The sequence below is a fragment of the Ictidomys tridecemlineatus genome, unplaced genomic scaffold (genome assembly GCF_052094955.1).
Source record: "Ictidomys tridecemlineatus isolate mIctTri1 unplaced genomic scaffold, mIctTri1.hap1 Scaffold_329, whole genome shotgun sequence".
Classification (NCBI taxonomy): domain Eukaryota; kingdom Metazoa; phylum Chordata; class Mammalia; order Rodentia; family Sciuridae; genus Ictidomys; species Ictidomys tridecemlineatus.
This window is the reverse complement of record NW_027522393.1, coordinates 119,113-142,086: the sequence shown is the minus strand read 5'-3', so window position 1 is coordinate 142,086 and position 22,974 is coordinate 119,113.

Genomic DNA, 22,974 nt, shown 5'->3' with positions numbered 1-22,974 from the left:
GCAACTTCCTGTTAGCTTTGACAATCCCAATTGCACTTTCTCTTCTCTACTGTTTTCCATAGCAGTGATTTTCAAATTAATTTTTGTGGAGTTGCTTTGGGGCCTGCCAAAGAGGAAACAATGGGGGAGATTGAACCTATAGGGCCAAGTTATCCAGCATGTATTTTAATTTAGTTCTTTGTATATAGATTTACCTTTGTTGACTCAATGGAAACACCATTTAAAGTTTTCTGGGACTTCAGAAAGTTAAAAAATGATTGTAGGAAAAGAAAGTGCACAGGGCTAAATTCAGGAAAAAATTAGATTCCACTACTACATCTTTTAAAAAAATATTTAAGTTAGTGCATTTATCCTACAATTTTTTTGGTTGGGGGGGATGCTAGGGATTGAACCCAAGGCTTTGTTCATGCAAGGCAAGCACTCTACCAACTGAGCTATATGCCCAGCCCAAGTCCGACATCTTTTATAGACCAATGAATGTCATGCTGCTACTTGGTACCTATAAGATGGTGAACAAAATAATGGTCTGTGGGACCTATTCAAATGGAGTTTTACTGTAACTTTGAATAGTTAAGCATATTCCCTCCAGACACAGAATGAAGAAATAGCTCAAATGAAATAGGTAATTACTGTAAGATAGAGACAAGAGCAAGAACTGACTTCAGGTGTGAAGAGATGCATTCATAAATCAAGAATTTGAAAAATGTTTGTTCACAAAGTGACCAAATAACTAACAATAAATACAATATAGTAGTGGGAAATAGAGTAAATATAGCTTGCATGCCAAGAGGTGAGTGGAAAGGACAGTCATGGTGACTTGGCAACAAATCTAAGATATTATGTGGATTCTTAGAATCCGCAAGAGAGGCTTTGGTGTCTGACTTTCCAGAAATTAATCCAATAAGGGCTGAAGTAACATTCTGTGGCCAAAGTCATGTTTTCAGACTCATCCTACACACATACCCTCCTACATAGCAAAGCTTGAGGAAATATGGACCATTTTGTAATTGTGCTTTTAATATCATAAGCAGCTTTTCTTTAGAATGGATGATTTCAAAGGAAATCAGATATCTTTGCCACACCCACAGGAGTCCTGATAACAGCTGTTAGGGACATTCTATCCAAATCCTGAACACACCATGGTAAACATGAGCCTGCTCTTACTGAGAGGTCAAAAGAGAAATCAATAGAGAATAGTTTGAAAGAGTAGACACAGTCTCTATATTTGTGACATATTGGAAAAATTTGTACTAGTCTCTGCTAAGCTTCATTTCTGCCTATGTTTATTTACATATTTGTAAGGATTAAAGACAGAATCCTTGTCAGAAGTAATTCATCCTTATGACATCACATAACTCTACCATGCGGCCTGCACAATGGTTTCATTAATGAGGTTCTAGGCATAAAGTTAGTTAGAAGAGATCGAAATAAAACACACAGACTCAGTTACCTTATTTCTATTGCTAGGTCCAAGACGGCTCACCTCTCTGGTTCCCACCTCTAACCGTCCAGCAGGGCAGCAAGGATTACTCAGGGCTAGCAGGAGAGAGAGAGAGAACACACCCGGGAGTAGCCTTTTATTGGGGAACAAGAGATTCAGGGGAGAATTCCATTCAATGAAGGTTGAGGAGGGGCTGCACTCCAAGGTCAAGGTCAGTGATTGGGTCCCCGGGGTCAGTGGTCAGGCACACCCCCACACGGATGGGCTCTCTCATCAGGAAAGGGCTGGGAAAGCTTTCACACAGCCAAAGCGCCTCAGACCCTTAACAGGAGCCACCCAATCACGTGTCAGAAATGGCTTCCCACACATAACTAACCCTAGCCCAAATGATTTGATGTTTGAAAAATTGATTGAATTGTGGATGAATTTTGCATTGAAGAGCAGAAGATGATTTTCTTTTAAATATTTGCTACCTTATTGAATATTATTGAGGGCTGAGCCTCCAAATGCAGAAAATAATGTAAAATGCTAAATTTTCTCTGGGAATTTCTTGATATTAATATCACAAGTTGGATATATGGCTCTTTAGATTACATCACATTAGAAATAATTATGAGGACCGGGGATATGACACTGCCTGTTAAACATCATGACAGGAGCTAAGTAAGAATTGATGAAAGCAAAGGAAAAGATAGAAATGTCACCCAAAAATGAGACTGAAGTATCTCAATAATAAAAAATAAATTCCTTATAAGTTGTTTACAAAATATATATCTACATTGAAATTGAAGTGAAAGAAATGGAAAAAAGAACCCTTCATAGCTCCAGGATCTAAGAGTCCAATTACACTCTCAAACACTGATGCCAATGAAAATTTTAAAATATATGTGAAAACTTCAGGGAGTTAGAAATAAATCTGTTTTGGGAAGTATAATCGTATGTCGTGAAAACTTTAATTATTAAAGTAGAACAATGAAAATAAACTCTTCAAATAATAACTCCTACCCCAAAAGAAACTTAACAAAAATATGATAAATTGCAAAGATAACATTGAAATTAATGTGCAAGAAACTGAAAACTAGACACATAAATGTAGAAATTAGGTTTTTCTTACTACACTATAAAAATAAGCAAATTTTCTGTAACGATGATCAAATAAAAAATCAGGAAATTTAAATATATAAAAATTCACATTGCAGCAATAGGGCACCAGCATGGGAAAAACTTTATAAAGGATACTACTACTAATTGTATGAGTAACATTAGAAAATCTACATACAATAGGTTATGTCTAGGATTTGTTTCAACAAAGAAGAATTTATTTAATACACTTATAAATGGAAGAATTTGAAAAGTGTATTAAAACCATCCCTAAAACTCCTGGTCCGGAGAGCTCCAGATTCTGTAAAATCATTAAGAAACAGATAATGTTCAGGATTCCTAAATATTTCTGTGTTGTGGAAAGCAATTTATTTCTTCTCTATTAAATTTATAAATCAAGTAAAATTCTTATAATGAATCATGAATATAGCTCTAGAAAATTCGAAGGCTATTTTTTAAGAACAAAAATGCAAAATGTATTAATAATACATTAGTAATCTTAAGTATCATGTTAAAATAATAACAAACAATTAAATAAAGCTTATAAAAGAATGTGAATCTAGTCTAACAGAAGGATATATATTAACATAATTTATCACTTTAATAAGCAAAGAAGAAAAAATACTAATAGATGTTAAAAATAACTTGAATAAATTCTATATCAATTCTCTACATTTAATAACATAAAAAGTAAGGCTTGGGCAAAATGCAAATTGAAATACATTAACTTTATCTGACGAAGATTTCAAAACCATCAACTTATATAAATATCATTAAATTCTAAAAAAATTGTATTATATGTGTGTTATACAATATAAATTAATATGCTTTGGGTTGTTCACATCATATATATATATATGTATGTATGTATTCTCAAACATAATATTATTTATTTAATTCATTTCCTGGTATTGACAATAAATAAACTTTTAAAAACATTAATGATGATGATATAATTATAATAGGGAATATTTTTAAAATAATTATTCATATATTATGCCATATTTTATCTATGTTTTGGAAAAACATTCATTTATATTTTTAAATATTTTTGTTCTAATTTGTCACATTTTATCAATTTTTATCTTTACATCTATGTATCTCCTATTGGGTCTATTTCTAAACTGAACCCTAAGTAATACAAGGACAAAATAAATAAACTTGAAACAACAAATATCTTTAATTTTATGAACTCTGCTTTTGAAAATTAAATATTTTTTTCTTAATAAATAAATAAATAAACTAAAGAAATAAATATATCCATATTTTTTAATACCCAGATTGAACATAGGGGCACTTAACCACTAAGCCACAATCCCAACCCCTTTTTGTTAAACTTATTTTTAATTTTAAGGGTCTTGTTAAGTTGTCTAGGGCCCTGCTAAGTTTCTGAGGCTAGTCTTGAACTTTTGATCCTTCTGTCTCAGCCACCTGAATGCTGGGATTACAATTTGTGTGGATATATTCAGGTTTAAAATGGAAATTTTTTTCTTAAATTTGCATAATCCAGCAAGTATCAAATTAAATGAATGAAAGAAGCCATAGATATAGAATAAAAGGAGAAAGAGGAGAGTGTTTTCAAAGTGTCAGAGAGTCATAAAATAAATAAACTGAAATCAACATTTTTTTCCCTGCAAAGAAAGAGATCAAAAAAGGATGAAGGTGTTAGCCTTCTCTTCAGCACCACTCAATGTCAGAAAACTATCAAATAATTCTTGAGGGAAAATAATTTCAAATTATTTTCTGCATGTACAAATAATATAAGTTGCATGTGAATGAAAATGTAAAATATGTTCAAATGTGTATGAGTGTAAAAAAACATAACTTCTCAAATACTTATTCTGGAAAAACATATCTTGATGTAATGCTTCATCAATAGAAAAATAATCTTAATTAAGATCTTCTGTAAGAAAATCTACTTATCTATCTATCTATTTATTTATTTATTTTTAAAATTACATTTTTTAAGTGGTACATAAAACTTAAAAAAAGTGTACATGTTAATGAGGTAATATGATGTTTTGATCCATGTATAAGTTGTATAATGTTTAAATAAGGTTACACATATCTTCCTCCTGAAAGGCTTTGGCAAAATCTTTCAAAATCCCTTCGGGCTTTATTTCAAAGGTGACCTAAAGAGGTTAAATTTCCAAATGCTGCAATGACCATAGCACATTGTAACTATTCACCACCATCACAAGACAGAAAGAAAAACAATATATCTTCAGGGGAAAAACCATCTGTGAACTCTGTAAATCATGTGCAAAGAAACTGTGATGTAGTATGGTTTTGAAAAATTCATGGAGTTCTCTGTCAATTTATTCAGTCTTGCCTTGATCAAAAATTTACTGAATAAACATAATTTCAGGTACAAATTATACATTAACAAAAATGATTAATTTTTTATACTGAGCAGCCTAGCATTTCCAGGAAAAACTCTGCTTCTTCATATATTTCTAGATTTTACATATTGGCACTTTATTGAGAGCTTTGACATCTATGTTCAGAAAGGATAACACTTTCACATTTTCTCTTGTTAGAATGCTTTTGTCCAGTTTGGGTATCAGAGGAATACCAGCATAAAGGTGCAAATTAGGAAGTTTTCTCACCTTTTCTGTTTTCTGGAAGAATTTGTATTCAGTTGGTTATATTTCTTACTTAAATATTTACCAGAGTGAACTAATAAAGCTATCAGGGGTAGGAATTTTTATTGTTGACATTTTTCATTTTCAAATTTAATTTATTTAATAGACATAGTCTATGTAGATTATATTTTCTTCATGAGTTATATAGGAAGTTTATATATATATATATATATATATATATATATATATGAAACAGGTTTATTTCATCTAAGTATCAAATTTATGAGCACATACCAAGTTATGCTATTCCTAATATCCATTTAATGCATGTAGTGCCTGCACTGATGCTAATTCCATTCCTGATAATTGTAATCAGTGCCTTTTCTGCTTTTATCTTCATGAGTATGGCTTGGAGTACCATCAAATTTATTGATTCATTGAAAAAGTTGGTCATAGTTTATATTCTAGTTTTTTTTTTTGTTTAGGTGGGAGCTTAGATCATTTGCTTCAAGACTTTAATTCTTTTAATATACCTTAAACTGTAAATGCTCAGCACTGTGTTATCAGCAGCTCCTACTTTTTAAATACGTTGCCTTGTCATTGTTACCCAATAAAAATATTTGCTAATATCCCTGAGTGATTTTCATTTTGACCCAGGAAGCATTTAGTTATGAATTGTTTAATTTCCAAATATTTGAGGATAGCCTAGATAATTATGTTTTAGTTTAGGAAAAGCAACATTATGACTCAACAGCATATTTTATTTTATGTGAATTAATTTCAGTTTCAAACAATGTAAATAAATATATTTGCAAACTTACTTACAAATAAATAAATTTTGATTTATCATGTAGGTTACATTTTACATTGATTAAAGTTCCATGTGCATCTGAAACAAATGAGAAAGAAATGCTATTCTCAGATAAAAGGTGTCTGGATAAAGAATCTTCTACCTGTTTCCCTTCCTTCAGATTTAATTAATTTCCACTCATGCCCAAAGAACACAAGGTTAGAATTTAAGATCTTCATTCCACAGGAGACATAGGTTAGAGAGTATGTGTGGGTGTCTTCCTTTTTTACAGTCCTGATTGCTTCAGGAAAAGGTGCAAATTTCAGAATGGAAAGGATTTGTTGTAGTTTTTTACAAGGGCAGGGATGCTGCTCTTTTGAGCTTTCTATATTTTGAGCTGAAGCTGGAAAAAAATCGCATCCTATTTCCATTGAAAATAACTGCACCAAGTTTTACGGGTGCCAGTATCAAAAATATTCTTAAATGAGAAAATATAAGGGAGTAAATCCATTTGGTGTTGACAGTTGGAAAGTAGGAGCTGAATTTGTTGAACCTCATGGCACTTAAAAAACATACACAGGAAGGGAATCACAAAATGTGATGAATCTAATATTGAATTAAAAGTGCATAGAAAAAACAATAACCCTCTGACTTTGTGATCTGTCATCATCAGATTTTAGAAATAATCAAGATATTGTAAGATTATTTGAGAAATAAAACACATAGGTCTACAATTTTATTAAACCTTACAAAGTTTAGAGATACATAAATACTTAGCAAGTGTGAAAAATACCAATAAATGATGAGTATAAAAAAATCATAATTTTATCCTTGGTGAAGAGTGGAGGTGACAAAAGAAAAGAGTCAGCATGATGACAAAATGCAGAGAAGGAGATGAGGTTTTAGATATGTATTTTATTTTTTTCCTTAAACTTCATGTTCATTAACTTGGTGATGATTGCAAAATGTTAGTTTTATCATTTTATGTAACATGGCATATTTCTATAGTACTTCGAAGTATGAAGGAAGTAATTGTTAAAAATATTAAGGAGCTCAGTGAAGCCAAACTACCAGCAATCTTGTGTTTTTTTATGAGAGAAATTAAAATATTATAGTTCAGAGCACTTCAAGGGATGGCCCCTGATAAACACCCTGTTGTTTCACATAGAGACCACTGGGAGACTCAGAGAGCCAGTCGACAACTGTATCTGACAAAAACCTAAAAATCAGCCTCCATATGGGCTCAATCCCTGACTGGTGCTCTACTACTAATAACCTGGCTACAAAGAGAAACCTACAGGAAGCGTAATCTGAAATAAGAGACTGTCATCCTTGGATGCTCTATCCAGAGGATAAAGTAATTTGTGCATACTTAGCATCTGCCACTTTTTAAAAAATAATCAGAAGCTCCAAGTAAAAGCACCAAGAGAAGAAATAGAGAACCTAAATATCTACACAGATGATGCAAATATTGAAGACATCAGGTACAGACCTAAAGTAACATTTAATATGCTTTAAAATAGATGACATAGCTCATTGTTAGAGGACTTGCCTAGGATGTACAAGGCCCTGGGTTCAATTCTAGTACTGCAAACAACAAACAAACAAACAAATACTAGATCATAGGTTAAAAGAACTCACTAGAAAACACATATTTTATTTAGCAAGTGTATGTATGTGTGTGTGTGTGTGTGTGTGTATTCTGAAAATTTCAATATCATTTCTGAAATTAAGAATTTTATAGTCTTCCTTTTCCTATAATCTTTTTGTTTTCTTTATTTTTATCTTTTTGTCTTCTTAAAGCAGTTTATTATTTGCTCCTCTTCTTCTTGTCTTCCACATTTATTATTTTGCTTCTCTTCCTGTAGGTGACCAAAACCAGAGGATCCTGATAGAGGGTACCATCAGAACTATGCTCAGGACAGGTAGGGCTTGTGGCATTAATAAGGCAAATAAGGCTGGTGAGACTTTGGGGGTTGAGGTTGAAGAGGCGACTAGTGTCTAGGAATGCATTTATAAATTTATAGGCAAAAAATTACTAATGACAACAATCTAAGATAATGTCACTTTTGGGGAGGGCAATGGTGGCTACGCTTGCATGAAGGATGCTTCTAGCATGCCCGTGAGTTTCTGTTACTCCATCTAGATAGTGCGTTATGTGATTGTATCCTTTTGTGTGCCTGTTCATAAAAGTTCAGTAAGCTGTACACTCAAGGTTTGTAATTTTTAATAGGCAAGTTATATTGCAATAATTGTTTACATGAAATATAATTCTGACCTGAACATTTATAAATAAATTATAATTATCAAAAAACAAAGACTGAGAGAGAGAGTTACATATTTCGCAATGTGGGTATAGGTCCAGGAATATAAACTAGGAAGATATATAATCGAAGTACCAACAGCTCTACAAATGAAATGTAAAGTTTTGAGTCAGGAATTGATGGAGATGAAGCTAGAAAAGTTAAGCACATTGGGGGGCTTAAATTTAATTTTAAGAATCTTGACTTATAATCAGTAGACAATGCAAAGCATGCAAGGATGATGAGGAGAGAAAGGTGGAGGGAGGAGACCACAGACAGTGTGGTGACATGCTAACAAGCAAATGACTAAAGCAAAAAGTCTAGAATTGGAGAAGCTTTCATATTAAAGGCTGGGTGACAAGTATAAATTCCATTTAAATTTTGAACTGCACTTAGACACATGTAATAATTTTTTAAAACTTTTTATATATGTTTTAGTTGTTGATAAATATTTATTTTACTCATTTATTTACATGAATTGTTGAGAATTGAACCCAGTGCCTTACAAATGATAGGAAAGTGCTCTATCACTGAGCCACAACCCCAGTTCCATACTTAGTAATTTTAACACCAAAATGTAAATGCTTTCAATCTTGGAAATTTAAAAAAAACATAATATAACTTGTAAAAGCTTGGTGTTATAGATGGGGAGAACTAGGTGAGAAAGTATATTATTTTTTTTATTTGATACCAAATGAAATTGATAGATTAATACAGATTGTTATACATATTGCAAGCCAGTTGTAGTTGTAAAGGAGTTTATAGAGGCAAAAATATAAGAAATAAAGTCTATAGATATTGTAGACAAAGCTAAAACCCATATCTTTTACACAAAGCAAAAGTGAACACAAGCCACAAAATATGACTGATATTCTAAGAAACATTAAGAACAAATGGAATAACATAAATGACAGAATTCAGAACAAAAATATTTGTTACAGCAACAAATGTCAGGGGGATAAACTAACCTATTAAAAGAAAAAGACTCAGATGATATCAAAAAATAAAACCTAACTACATGCCATATATATGAAGTATATCTGAAATTGACTCAGAAGTTTTTAAGGTGGAAAGATAGACTAAAAGTGTACCAGGAAAATAACAAATCAGAGTTCAAAACATTAATAGAACACAAAGTTAAAATCCAACACAAATACTAAATGGCAAAAAGAGCTTTATAATAATAAAAGGCAGAGACACAGAGAACATCAAGTGCTCTTGAGACTCATGTACCAAAGAGGAAAATATTAAAATGTATAATCAAGAATTTTCAGGCAATGAGAGCAGAAAAAATAGAAACATGACAAGTACCACAGTTAATTTCTCTCTTATCCCATCACCAGCCTGGTGAATACATTTAAAATGTGATATAAAAAATTTATGTGCAATGAAAAGGTAAAGGTATACTAAAACTGCCCCTACTCTATACCTGGAGGGTAACTTCTTTTCAAATGCCTCCGGAACATTTATAAATATTGACCACATATTAAACAACAATAAATCCTTGGTAAATTTTTAAATAAAAACTATATGAATCACATTCTCTAAATAATTTATATGGAAACTATTAACTATCCTTAAAATAGAAATAAAAAATTTAAGAGCCTTGTATCTAAAAGCTTGAAGAATCTATTGTGTAAAAAGGAATAAAACTAGTATTTACCTTATATTGTATATATTATGAAATAACTATTTATCAGGAAATCAATAAACTTACCTAAAACTAAACTCTCCCTTCAAAATTATTCACATTATAAAACAATAAGGAAATAAATTATGAATGTGATGAAAGAAAGCAAAAAATATGACAATAGGAAGAATTTAAATAAAAACACTAAAAATTGGAAAAACAGTAGAAATTACAATAAAAAAATAATATTTGCAATTATACGCACTAGAAACCTTGACTCCTCCATTGCAGAGTTGGCAGGATGCATAGCATGGATCTGCAGTGCATGAAAGCTCTTATTCACAAATGTCTCTGATGACTCGGAGGACATTTGGGTTCAGTACCTGCAGTTTTCATAATTGTCCTCAGTCTACTTGAAGGCATAGCCCACTCACCTACAGGGTGATCTGGTTTAAAGATATGATGGCACTGTCACTGAGTTGACAGAAGCACCTATTATAGAAATTTAAAGTAATTACAGGGAGAAACCAGAAGAATTCCTATGACTAGTTAACAATTGAAATATTTTGTATGCTTAAAAATTAAGGAGAAATATTTTCCTATGAATACTAAATTTCAGGAATTGGGATAGAGATGCTAAGTGGTGTATTCCATCAAGTAAGAAAAAATCTGTTCTGCCAATGGCATTGTAGGAAAGCCTTTGCCCAACTGACACATTTTGTCTTTCAAAATTAATTCTTAATGGTAGATGTCATCCAACTTTGTGACATGGGACTAACTCATGCATCAGTGCTTGATAGAACAAAAGTCAGAACAAGGTTGTGTGGAAATCCAGTTTGGCTCTTGAATGTTCAGTCGCCTTCTTGGTCGTGGTAATGGAGGCTGTAACAAGGGTTGGATCAGAGTGAAAACTCCATACCCACCCTCCTTTCCCTGAGCAGGGATGGTCTTTGTTTACTGAACAAGAAGGAAGCAGCTGAGGTGGAGAGATTGTCTGGCCTTACAAACAGCAGTCTAGAAGGTGACTAACACCACCAAGAGAGGAAAATGCAGCCATGTTGCATCCTCGTGTTACCATTCACAGAAGCCACACAGGGCGGCACATATATCTGGCTTGTTTAGTTCTTGATGTCAGATGGATAGAGATTCTCTTTCACAGCAGTCAGCCACTGCAGGACTTGGGTGGTCTCCATATGGAACACATCTCCACCTTGAATCCTTTGTTTCTTTGGGGAAGTTTGAGTTCCCTGATGGGCCAGTCCAGGTGGTGAGTTCATTCCTGTGGCAAAAAAGGTGGGGCCTGCAAATGAGAAGGAGTAGAAAAATCAGAGTAAGAAAGACACTTCCAGAGAAAAGAACATTGGTTCATATTATTCTCTGTTGGGTGCTTCCATCTTGCCCTCTGTCATAGCTAGCTGCTCAGGTATATTTATTCATAGTTCAAAGCTAGTTCAGGGCAAGTATCAACAAAATTCAACAAACCTTTGCCTAATTAAAAATGGTTAGCTGAGTCAAGATCCTTCAAGGACATGATGAGAGGAACAGAAACCAAGGTCAGCATCTTATTCAACCCTTGTTTCTTTCAGACCTTTTCAAAAATTGAATTTGATATTTTTGAGTAATTTGGGGGGAATTGAACTTCACTGAACTTCCTTTAAGTGAAGGGACGGGGTTAGTGCTGAAGATGAAATCAGAAATGGAAGGCACAGGGTTAGTGTTTAAGAGGAAATCAGATATTTTGAAATATCTGATGCCTAATGGAGCTATAGTTTGAATAACATTCACAATAATAAATTTAAATTTATCCTCAGAAAAGTCATAGAATTTGGAAAGAACATATTCATATAGCATTGCTAAGCACAAACAGGACTCAAATCTTGCATTTTGAATTGTATTACAATTTGTTAGTTCCTTTTAAATGTACTTTTCATACTAATTTTAAATAATCGGGGAAAATATCTCTTCTTTGCATTTTTTGCTCTATGTTTATGCCATGATTAATTTCAACTACTTATTTCATTTTCAGGGTCCTACAAGATAGTTGGCACACATGGTTACCAAATGGATGGTAGCATATTTTGAATGCCTAATTACAAACTCTTCATAAAGCAGTTTATAAGCCTCTTTTCAGCAAGTCCATGTTGTAAAGTTTGTTGAGTATACAGGTTAATCATTATGGATTTGGAATCAGATTTGAAATCACCTCTGCTGTTTCTTACCACTGAGTGTCTTTGGAAGAAAAGTAATGAAGCTTCCCTCCATAAAGCTCAGTTTATGAACCTGTAAAATGGGACTCATAATATCTAGTTCAGAGAATTGTGAAACTTACATAACATGATGTGATGTTTTGCAGAGTGTATGACACTATAGAGGCTCCATGTAATAGAAAAACTCTTGGCAACATAGTTATTTTTATACTACAATATGTACATATTGCTCTTCCAAGAACAAAGAACTGGACATTACCATTCGAAGAATAATCAATCCTTCTTAAGTACTCAGATTCAAAATAAAAACTGTTGCAGAGTGGATGTAAAAGAGCAATGTCCTTATTCCCTTGGTGCTGCAGTACTCTGCTTTCAACCTGAGATGGGCTGAGTTCTCTGCTGCTTGGTATTGATCCTTGCCAAGGACAACTGGGTGTCGGTTTAGGTCACTGCCACAACATGTTCCCAACTGTTCAACAGTCAGGTACAGTGGTCCACAGGCTCAACTGAAAGTCACCAATCACCCTATCACACAGCCAGGTAGTCAAGCCAGCTGTTGTCACCCCTTTGCATCCCTGGTATGGATGGGTTATGGCAGTTGCTGCCGCTCCTGCATCCCTAATTGGACTCTTGCCCACAACTTTGGGACTATGTCATCTATGAAAAGCTTGTCCCACCACAGTGCCAATTGCTGATTCTACTAGACCATGATTCAGTCCCTGCTGGTGTCTTGGTTTCCCTGAGGACTCTGCATGACCACTGCAACTGTTAAGGGCACTAAGGACGTTTGCTAGACCACAAGTGGCATGGTAAGTGTCCAGTACAGCACCAAGCACAATGAATGCACACAATAGGTGTTCTATAACTGTTTCGTTAGCTGAATTAAGGAAGAAAATGCACACTTAAAGGCTCAGTTCTTGGTTGCTGGTAGGTCAAAAATAAAAACTGAGTTTCAAGAGAAATAAATATTAAAGTCCTCCTTGGAGACATTCATAATCTATCTGTAGAAAGCGAATAATCCAACTTAGAAACATAAAACACAGAGTGACAAAGAGTTAGCCTAAGTACAAAATGAAGAGATGGACAAAGGAGCTTTAGGTGTGAGCTGGCATTGTTAGGGAAAGCTTCAGGAAGCAAGGACCTAACAGGTGGCCTGAATCAACTGGAAGGCAGCCAAACCAGGGGTTATTATTGATCCTCTGGTGCTTCTGCCTCCAGGCACAACTGTCACAGCTCCAGGGATTCTCCCCGTCCCCCCCCCCTCCACTGGAAGCCCATCCCAGGGACCTGTGGGGCCACACTCACTCACGCGCCCAACCGCCCAACCGCCGCCCCTACCCAGCTTGAGAGCGCCCCCTGGCGGTAGGCCGGCCTGGGTGGGCGGGGCACCCGGCTCCCATCAGCCCGCACCACAGGGACCAACTGTCAGTTGGTCACAGTCGCCGCGCACCATCCCCACCATCAGTGGGCCCGAATGGCGCCTCCAATAAGCAACTCTCCTGCCGCCCTCAGGATGGCCTGGAGCCCGCGCCGCGTCCCGGGAAGCCAGAGGCGACCGAAGTTCTCGGGGCGGCGGCCAACTTCGTGGAAAGGGCGGCCTCAGCGCGTCCGCTTTTGCACAGCTGCCTGCCACCGGCTGAGCGCAGGGTCAGGCCCGCGGACGCCACGCCAGGGGCTGCCCGGGCACCACTAGAGCGCGACCTGAGTGGCGCCGCTCTCCTGCCAGGTACTGCCTCAAGCTCTCTCAGCGGGAGCGGGCGCTGCGGAGGAGCAGGGCGGACAGTAGGCGCCCTGCCGGCGGGATCTGCACCTGCATCTGGGGCCTTGGTTCTGTAGGCAATGCAGTGGGTCGTGTGCACGCCATCCAGCCAAAGAGAGCACAAGACACAGCACCTATTTCAAGAATATTAAAGCTCTCATAGAGAGAGGATTTATACAATAGAAGCAGATGGAGATACAAGGAAGACAAATGATCATGAAACATTGAAAGAGGACAGCGGGGAGTTGACAGGACCCCACAAGCCAGGAGGAGTGTTAAGATGTTGTCATCAAATTGTACAGTGCATTTATTATGTTTTAACCCATTGTAAATTCACTATCCCAGGTTGATTAGCAGGGCTTTAGCTGGAGAAGCCAAGGCTCTCCTTCTCATGCACTACTGATCCATGCCTTTACCTTTCTTTGTCCACCATAGATCATGTCCCAACAGCAACTCTATCTCTGGCTGTTTTTCAGCCACCTCCAACCACTTCAGCCCTGTGTCCATACACTGCTGCCTGAGAAAATCTTCAACCAGACCCATTTACTGACACTTACTCTATGTTCTTTTAGAACATCCTGTGGATCTCACTGAAGAGCTTCAAAATTAGAGGCATAGATTCCTGAAACTCCAAGTGGAAGAGGCTTTGTTCTGATTGCACTGTCTTGTTGGAAGGCCTCCAATTGCACAGAACCCAGTCAGAGCCTGGCAACAGAAGTCAGCAAGAAGATGCTGTCCACACAGCATGGGCTCAGAGGTAGGAGCAATGTCAGAGCCACTCTGTACCCACCCTGTGTTTATGTCTCTGTTTCGTATGTGTTGGATCCCGAAGAGCATCTTTGTTTTCAGAGTGAATTGGATGACCCACTAGACAGTCACACTGAAGGTAGGACACTATAGAAGCAGGTCTGTATAACAGCTGGAGGACACTGCTTCTTTTGAACCTGGGGATGGAGTCTGAGTGGAAGGATCTTTATATTTTTCATATCTTAATGACCTTGTGTCAAGAGATCTGATGCCATGACTTGGAGTGTGCTGTGTTTGTAACCACGTTTTCTAGCCTTATATGGAAAGTTGACCATTGTCAGGAGAAGAGTTCATTCTCTCCTTATCACCTAAACATCCTGTGACTTGATGTGACATAGTGAAGAAGAAATCTCATCATCAGACAGAAAGCCAGACAGAAACCAGGGTTTTTCTGTGCTCAGAGTGTGCTTCTGAGGTCACTCTCCCAATGACCTTAGGCCTCCCTCTTGGCCTCACCTCTTACAGGATCCACCCCTTCTCAATACTGCCCCCCTGAGGATCCCAACACATGGACCTAGGAGGACAACCACATCCAAACCTCAGAAGGGACTGCTGTGGTGGTCTCAAACATTCACTCGCACCCCCAAATCAGCATGACAGTCTGTTCTCCTTGTTTGAGTCAGTTTGAGATTGGGAGTGGGACTTAGTTCTGAGGGTTGAGATGAAAGGGAAAGTCTGCTGGGGAAATCTCTGATAAAGGTATAGTCACAGGAGCTGAACCAAAAGTGAAATATGGCAGATTGAGAAAATCTTCACATCCAACCACAACTCCATTAACATGCTAGGAAAAGGAATTTTGTTTTACTTTCTTCTTTCTCTCTTCTTAAAAAAATTCATATTTTTAGCTATATATGGCAGTAGAACCTATTTGATGTATTTGTACAATCACAGAATATATTGCATTTTTATCCCAGTCTTGTGGATGTACACAATGCTGAGATTCACTGTGGTATATTCACATATGTACAAGGAAAGTTATGTCAGATTCATTCCACTGTCTTTCCTATTCCTATCCCTTCTAACTGCCTTTCATTCTCCTTTGTCGAATCCACTGAACTTTCATGGCCCACCCCCACCTACCCATTGTGTGTTAGCATCCACATGTTAGAATATTCAACCTCTGGTTTTTTGGGATTGGCTTATTTCAGTTAGTACGATAGTCTCCAGATCCATTCATTTACCAGCAAATGTTATAAAGTCATTCTTCTTTGTGCTGAGTAATATTCCATTATGTATATATAACACATTTTCTTTATCCATTCATCTGTTGATGGGTACCTAGGTTGGTTCCATACCTTAGCTATTGTGAATTGAGCTTCTGTGAACATTGATGTGGCTATGTCACTGAGGTTGACTGATTTTATCCTGTGTATATATACTAAGGAGTGGGATAACAGGGTCAAATGGTGTTTCCATTCCTAGTTTTTAAAGGAATCTTCAATTGGTCCAGTGTAGTTGCATCAATTTGCAGTCCCATTTATTGTCACTTGTATTCATACACACACACACACACACATATCTGGGAATTTTATATATATATATATATATATATATATATATATATATATATATAATATAAAACATATCTGAGAATATTGATACATAAGTTTATCTGCTCCCAAATTTTAAAATGTATTTATCTTGTTTGTATCCACTCACTTCTAGAAATGTACCTGGGATGATGGGTGAGCTAAGATTTGTGTGAATCTGTTATGAGAAAGCAAGATGAGGTGGTACTCAGAGGCCTACACAGTTTGCCAAAAAACTAGGAAAAATGAAAGCATCTGATAAGCTGAGGAACCTTTTAGGTTATTGTGTAACGAATATGGTCCCAAATTTGCAAACAGAAGCTAAAAGAGTTAAGCTAAAAGTGCCTTACCCACATTCATATTAATGTGAAATTGCAAAAAACCCAGCAGTGTTATGAGCGAAATCACATAATGCAAGGAGGAAAGGCATAGGAAGTCACATCACACTGCATTTTAAATGTCCACTCTCTTGTCTTGAATGCAGTGAGGAAAATATTTCACATTGGCCAAGAGAGATGTCTAGGGAGAGCTGAGATTCTTTTTAATGTAGTTTCTTGTTTATAAAAAGAAATGTAATGGAGTAATAATATAATCTTTACATAATAAAATCTCAGGGTATCCTATTTTTTGAATAATGCATCTCCTCATCTTTTCTCCTCATCTTTTTATTTCTCTCTTTCATTAGAGTTAATCACACAAAAAGCTTTCAGGCTGCTGCTGCTAATTTAAATCTAGAGATGGCAAGTTTTTTTGTTTATTGTTGTTGTTTTGCTTTTTGTTAGCCTTCTATGTGCCTATATTAGCAGCTATACAGTAGAGGAATGCAAGACTCATTGCAAAACAAGTTATTTGTGATTCACATGTATGAACAATATTTAGTAACATGCTAGTTATCATTTTTATCTTTCAATAGCACTAAGAATGAGGCACATTGAAATCTTGCTCACAGCCTTCCAGCATGGAGACCCATTTATATTCTGGACCTTAACTTCAGTCGTAGGAGAACTCTAACCAACACATTTAGGGACCTCCAATCAGGAAGGTGCCTCCTTGCATTTTCTAGTTTTCCTTAAACAGAGTTGCCAAAAGAAGGGGCCTCCATGATATCCTTTCGTGCTGTTGAACACAAGATGCAATGCAGAGGATATTCGGTGTGTTTGGTTGTCAACCTGAACATGTCCTAGTTATTGTGCCTTGTCTTAGTTTGACGTATCAGTTTCTCTGCTGCTGCCTTCCCTTCAGGCTCTCTAGCCCATGTTGACAAAGACACAGTCAACCCCTACTCTTCATAATGCCACATCACATCAACAACACTTAGCAGAATGCCTTGAACAGAGCAGCAACACACTAAATAGATCATACACATATGAATAAATGAAGAGGATTAAAAATTCCTAGTAAAAACGCCAGGCTGTAAATCTTGTTGTCTGGTGTAGATCATCATGGCTTAATGATCTACTTCCAGATACAAAAAGAAGGAATATGAATGAAGCTATCTGAAAAGGGGCTATTAGGCAGTACAGCATATCTTTGTTCTTTCAAGTCAGCTTAATTCCCTGGGTTTAGATTGAAACATTATTCATGATACTCCTAAATTCAACCAGAATCTACAGGATAATTGGAGCTTTAAACTATTTTTTCCTCTTCTTCAATCAGAAATTATATTATTATTATTATCTGTCAAACATATTTCCTTCCTCCTACCCAAACATGCAAATTATATGCAGAGTCTGAAGACAGTCAATCAAGGCAAGGGTTGTAGAGGGAGGTGGTATTTTTGGCAAGTTATATTATGAAGAATGAGAGGCACTGTGGGAAAGTTTTATGCCTATGGTTCTTAAAGAAGTATTCATTTTCAGTATGTCATTCACTAGTCAACTCTGATCAAAGAAAAATATATTCCCCCCCAAATCCACCTGCTACTCTGACAGCCTTTTATTTAATATGACAACAGAACCACCTGTCTGAGTTTTCTGTTTTATATTTTGCATAATATAAATCATTTCTAGAATGTGCCATATGGCAATTGGGGATGGATGGCATTAGAGCAATCTGATTTCTATGTGTTGCTTTCTTTATCCCCAGGGCATATTTTGCATTTATATCCTGCAAATAACAGGAGATATGTTTCAACTCCCCACATTTATTTTTCCCCAAGCACATTCATAGACTCTTGTTCAGTGCTCCTTGTCAAGAATGTTGAAAATTCCCCTTTCACAGAATAGGTGTGTGGGAATCATTGACAGAGCTATCAGAGTTCTTAGTTTTCAACTTGGGTCTTTGTTAAGTCAGAGGGGGAGGAAAAGAAAGCTCTTTGGGTTCGTTATGATTTAATCTCCTCACTTTCCTTAATGAACATAAAATAAACATAGCTGATGAGTGGGTTGGTCTTGGCATTTCTTCGATATGTGTAGAAGATACATGTGTACATTCACACACATACACACACATTATAAAATGACAAAGGGAAGAGAAAGGAGGAGTACTTGCCAACCTATTCAATTCATAATTACTGAGACAATGCCAATCATGAGCTAGGAAGAGGACATAAGGTGAAAGCACAATGAATCAATGCATGACTTTGTATGAGTTATGATGTGTGTACCTTGTTCTTTGAGAGGGTAGGGGATGTGTCTTTTACATTTCTTCATCCAGAACACACCGTTGTAACTTATGAAACCTTAAAGGAGAGTACTTGGTAAATATGGTTGACTGATTCACTCTACAATGAATCATCGAAAGAAGAGTGACATCATATGCAAACATTTATACACTGATGCTCACACATATTTCAACCAAGATCCTTTCATGTCCTAAAATGCTAACCAAGAAAGGTATGAAGGATTGGAATTTTATCCAAATATAATCATTAGGGTGGCATTAGAGGGTTATTTAAAAGAAGTAAAACAGATTTTGAAATGACGTTTAAAGAAAGTAATTAATTTGGGAGAGAATGAACAAGTCAACATTCATCAGCTTAAGGAAAAGTTGAGTTTCAAGTTAGTAAACTGTTAGAGAGTTCAGTTGGCTAAAACAATAATATTGGACTAGTCCTATTACAGATTTTATTTTATGAGATAAAATTTTAGTTAGCTTTACTTTAGAGAGAAACCTGCCACAGCCTTGAATCTGTGCTAATCTAACGATGCTTGCAGATCCAATGGCCCCATCCCTCTCAGCCAGACACCCTGTGACTCAGCACACTACCCAATTCTCATTGCTTAGGACTCAGGGGACAAAGTGAAATTCTGCCACCCACTTTAGTCCCAGGCTACAACTCCAAAAACTAATCCACAGTTAGGATGTCATTTTAAAATGAGCTGAGCTGGGCACATTATGTGTTCTGCAAAACATCAAGAAAATCTCCACTCTTCCAACCCAAAGAAAGAAAGAAAACACTTGGAACTTAATTGTTCTTACAACACAGCCCAGTAACTGAAGTGGTAATTCAAAGGAGCAGCTTTGCAATGACTATTCATCATCGCTCATCATGAAGTAACACGCTTAGCAAGGTCTATGAACACTGAGTGTGTTTATTAGGTCATTTACTGATGAAATGAGACTGTCATTGCGTTAAATTATCTACTTGCATATAAGCCATGCAAAGCTATAAACATGGTACTTGTTGTGATCATGCCAAAGAATGATTTGGGGGCTACCTGATCATGCCCTAGGTAATATATTTCAAAGGGGCTTAAACCCAGGGGACTACCTAGACACTTTCAGCTAATATGTCTACCAACTCTAATGGGCATTTAAAACTTTCTGAGATAACAACCACAAAGCCTAATCTTAGCCTTGGTCCTGGTGTGCTGTGTAAATCCAATAGACCGGTAGAGTAGTGGCATTTCTGTTCTGACAAAGGGATGATAAACATCCTAAAATGACTTTGACAGGATATAATTATATGAAGTATTTAAACAAACTCTGGAAAGTATACAGGCACACACTTACCACCCACCTGTATTTGGCATTACTAAGTGCCCTCCTAAATGGCCAAAGACACCAGTTGTCCTCAGTTCTGTCCTTGTGGGGAGTGATGCCAGATTTTGGATGTATGGCGTTTTATTTCGGGGATGCATTGTACTAAAGCTGCAATTGTTTCCATGGGGAAATGTCCCAGAGTGATTCTTGCCGTGGCACTTGGCTCTCTCAGACACTCCCAGAGAAACCATGATTGAGCTCTGCACTTTGACTTTGATGTCGGACAAAGGGTTGAAGAGGGAGGATTTTGTCAGGAGTTTCTTTTACAGCTGCCTTCTCTAACTGCAGGCCCACCCTGAGAAAGCAGAGTGGCCACAATAGGTTGGTTCTTAGTGACCAACACCTTGAAAATCTGGCCCTCCTTCCAGTCCATTCTTTCAATGCTGCCAGACTAAATCCTTCACCTTCTGAGTACTTTACATGCTTGATTTGGAAAACAAATATTTTTGGAACTCTGGCAAGTAGCTCAGGTATTGTTGTTCATGTGATTTTAACTGGCAAAGAAGAGCTAAAAAAAATAGATGTTTTGCAATCCAGTTCGGAGCAAAAATAATATCTGTTCATTTTAAATGCAAGTGGTGACACAGCTTGGTGACTAGGTAGTGCCATTTACAATGAAGGTGCCTGGTTTCAACACATTTTTCATGGAATTCTGGGCACTTTCTGGATCTGCAGGAAGACATGATGTGTCCTCAGAGAAAATTGTTCAGGGGACCTCATGAATCGCTTCATGTCTCAGTAGCCAATTCACTTGAACATTGCATATGTCACCGAGAGGAAAACAATACTCCATATAGGGACAAAAAGCAATTCAGATTCTATGTGGGGAGCAGCTCAGAACAGTCTCCTTTCTGTCTGAAAACAAATGAAAAAAAATAATCTTTACAAAAGCATGAGAAATTGGACTTTGTCATCTGTTGGGGAGCACCAATTTTTTTCTAAGCCAAATATTAAAAAGAAATGCTGTGATATATTTTTGTGATGAAGTAATCTCATTTATTAGTAAATAACAAAATAACCCTCAGTCCCAAACCTCCCACCCATATCAGTCCATCAATGTGACATCTCAAATTGAAACCCAAACCATATTAAACAATTTTCCTTTGGGGCCTGACAGAAATGTTTAAAGTATGGTATTTTTGAAAATGTTGCCATTCTAGGCCATATTGTATGAGCCTCTGTTGTTTTTCCATTTTCATAATCTGTAACAATGCCAGCAGGAAATCTATAACCCTGACTTTTACCACCTCTTATTCGGATGCTCTAAGATTGCAAAATCACAGAGAAAATGTACAAATTAGATGAAATAATGCTGCAAGATCTAATGTCTCCTTGTGGTGTATTTCTTTCAAGCTTGGAGCTACTGTGCCAAGGCAAAGGCCAATCAAGTCTCTGTGTTTTGTAACAGAACCACATTGAGTTCTATAGCTTAGGAACCATGTTCTTGTTTATGGTCTCCCCAGGCAAAAAGTGGGACTGCAGAATGATCCCATGTCTGAAAAGAGTTGGGAACTGACGTTTCCATGGAGACTTCAAGAATTATATGTCCAAGTTTACCAAGCGCTCACCTACTGAAACTTAACTTTTGGTTATTCTTGAAAGACTCTCTGAGCTCATGTGAAAAAAAAAGAAATGAAAAATATTTCCTAGAATTAGGTACACAGACATCAAGAATGCTTAATAATAAAAGTATGTACAAGGCAGGGGATGTAGCTCAGTGATAGAGTGCTTGCCTAGCATGCACGAGGTCTTGGGTTCCATCCCCAGCCCTGAAAAAAATAAAAAGCATATACATATGACACAGTCCACAGCTGAAGAATGGGTACAGTTGAAGAATGAAGTTGGGGTGGGCAGGGGTGAGTGATTGGCCCTGATCAGACTTCCATCTACTCTTTGAAAATCTATTTTCAAGTTCTTAGTCTACAATAAGCATAACACTCTATTTTATGGGGCTGGGAACTGAAACCTGGGCCTTGTGCAAGGCAGGCAGGTGCTCTACCACTGAGCTGCAACCCAGGGCATTAACAGTCTCATTGTTTCCCTTTCTGCAGCACCAGATCTATTGTTCAAGAACAGATCTGCCTAAGACACTGCAGGTGAAAGCCACATACTATGCATATGAGGTGTATCATCACAAGGAATATAGGGATAGTAGCAGCTACCAAAGGATTCTTTTCCATATCATTAGTTTTGTGAGATCCTTGATCAAAAGTAAACAAGGTGGTCAGACAATTTGGCAAGGTTATGTATTCATTTAGAGAATGACAATACAAAATTCTCTTTCCTCCCCAAATGTGCACAGACTAGGCAAGGACATTTTCACTTGGTGGTCATGAAGCAGGATGGCAGCCTGTACAGAAAGTATCATCTTCCAGAACCATGTTCACTCTATTTATGAGCACTTGCCATCCATTCACCAAGGGATTATATGGGTTGCCTTTCCTATCCTCTACTATCCCCCCTTCCCTCACCTTCCATTTGCTCTCTCCAACCCATCTACTGTAATTCATTTCTCTTCCTTGGTTTTTTTTCCCTTTCCCCTCACTTCCTCCTATATGTAATTTTGTATAACAATGAGGGTCTCCTTCCATTTCCATGCAATTTCCCTACTCTCTCCCTTTCCCTCCCCCCTCTCATCCCTATTTAATGGTGGTCTTCTTCTCATGCTCTTCCTCCCTGTTCTGTTCTTTGTTGCCCTCCTTATATCAAAGAAGACATTTGGCATATATACCTGGCTTGTTTAGTTCTTGATGTCAGATGGAGAGACATTTCTCTTTCACAGCAGTCAGCCACTGCAGGACTTGGGTGGTCCCCATATGGAATAAGTGTCCACCTTGA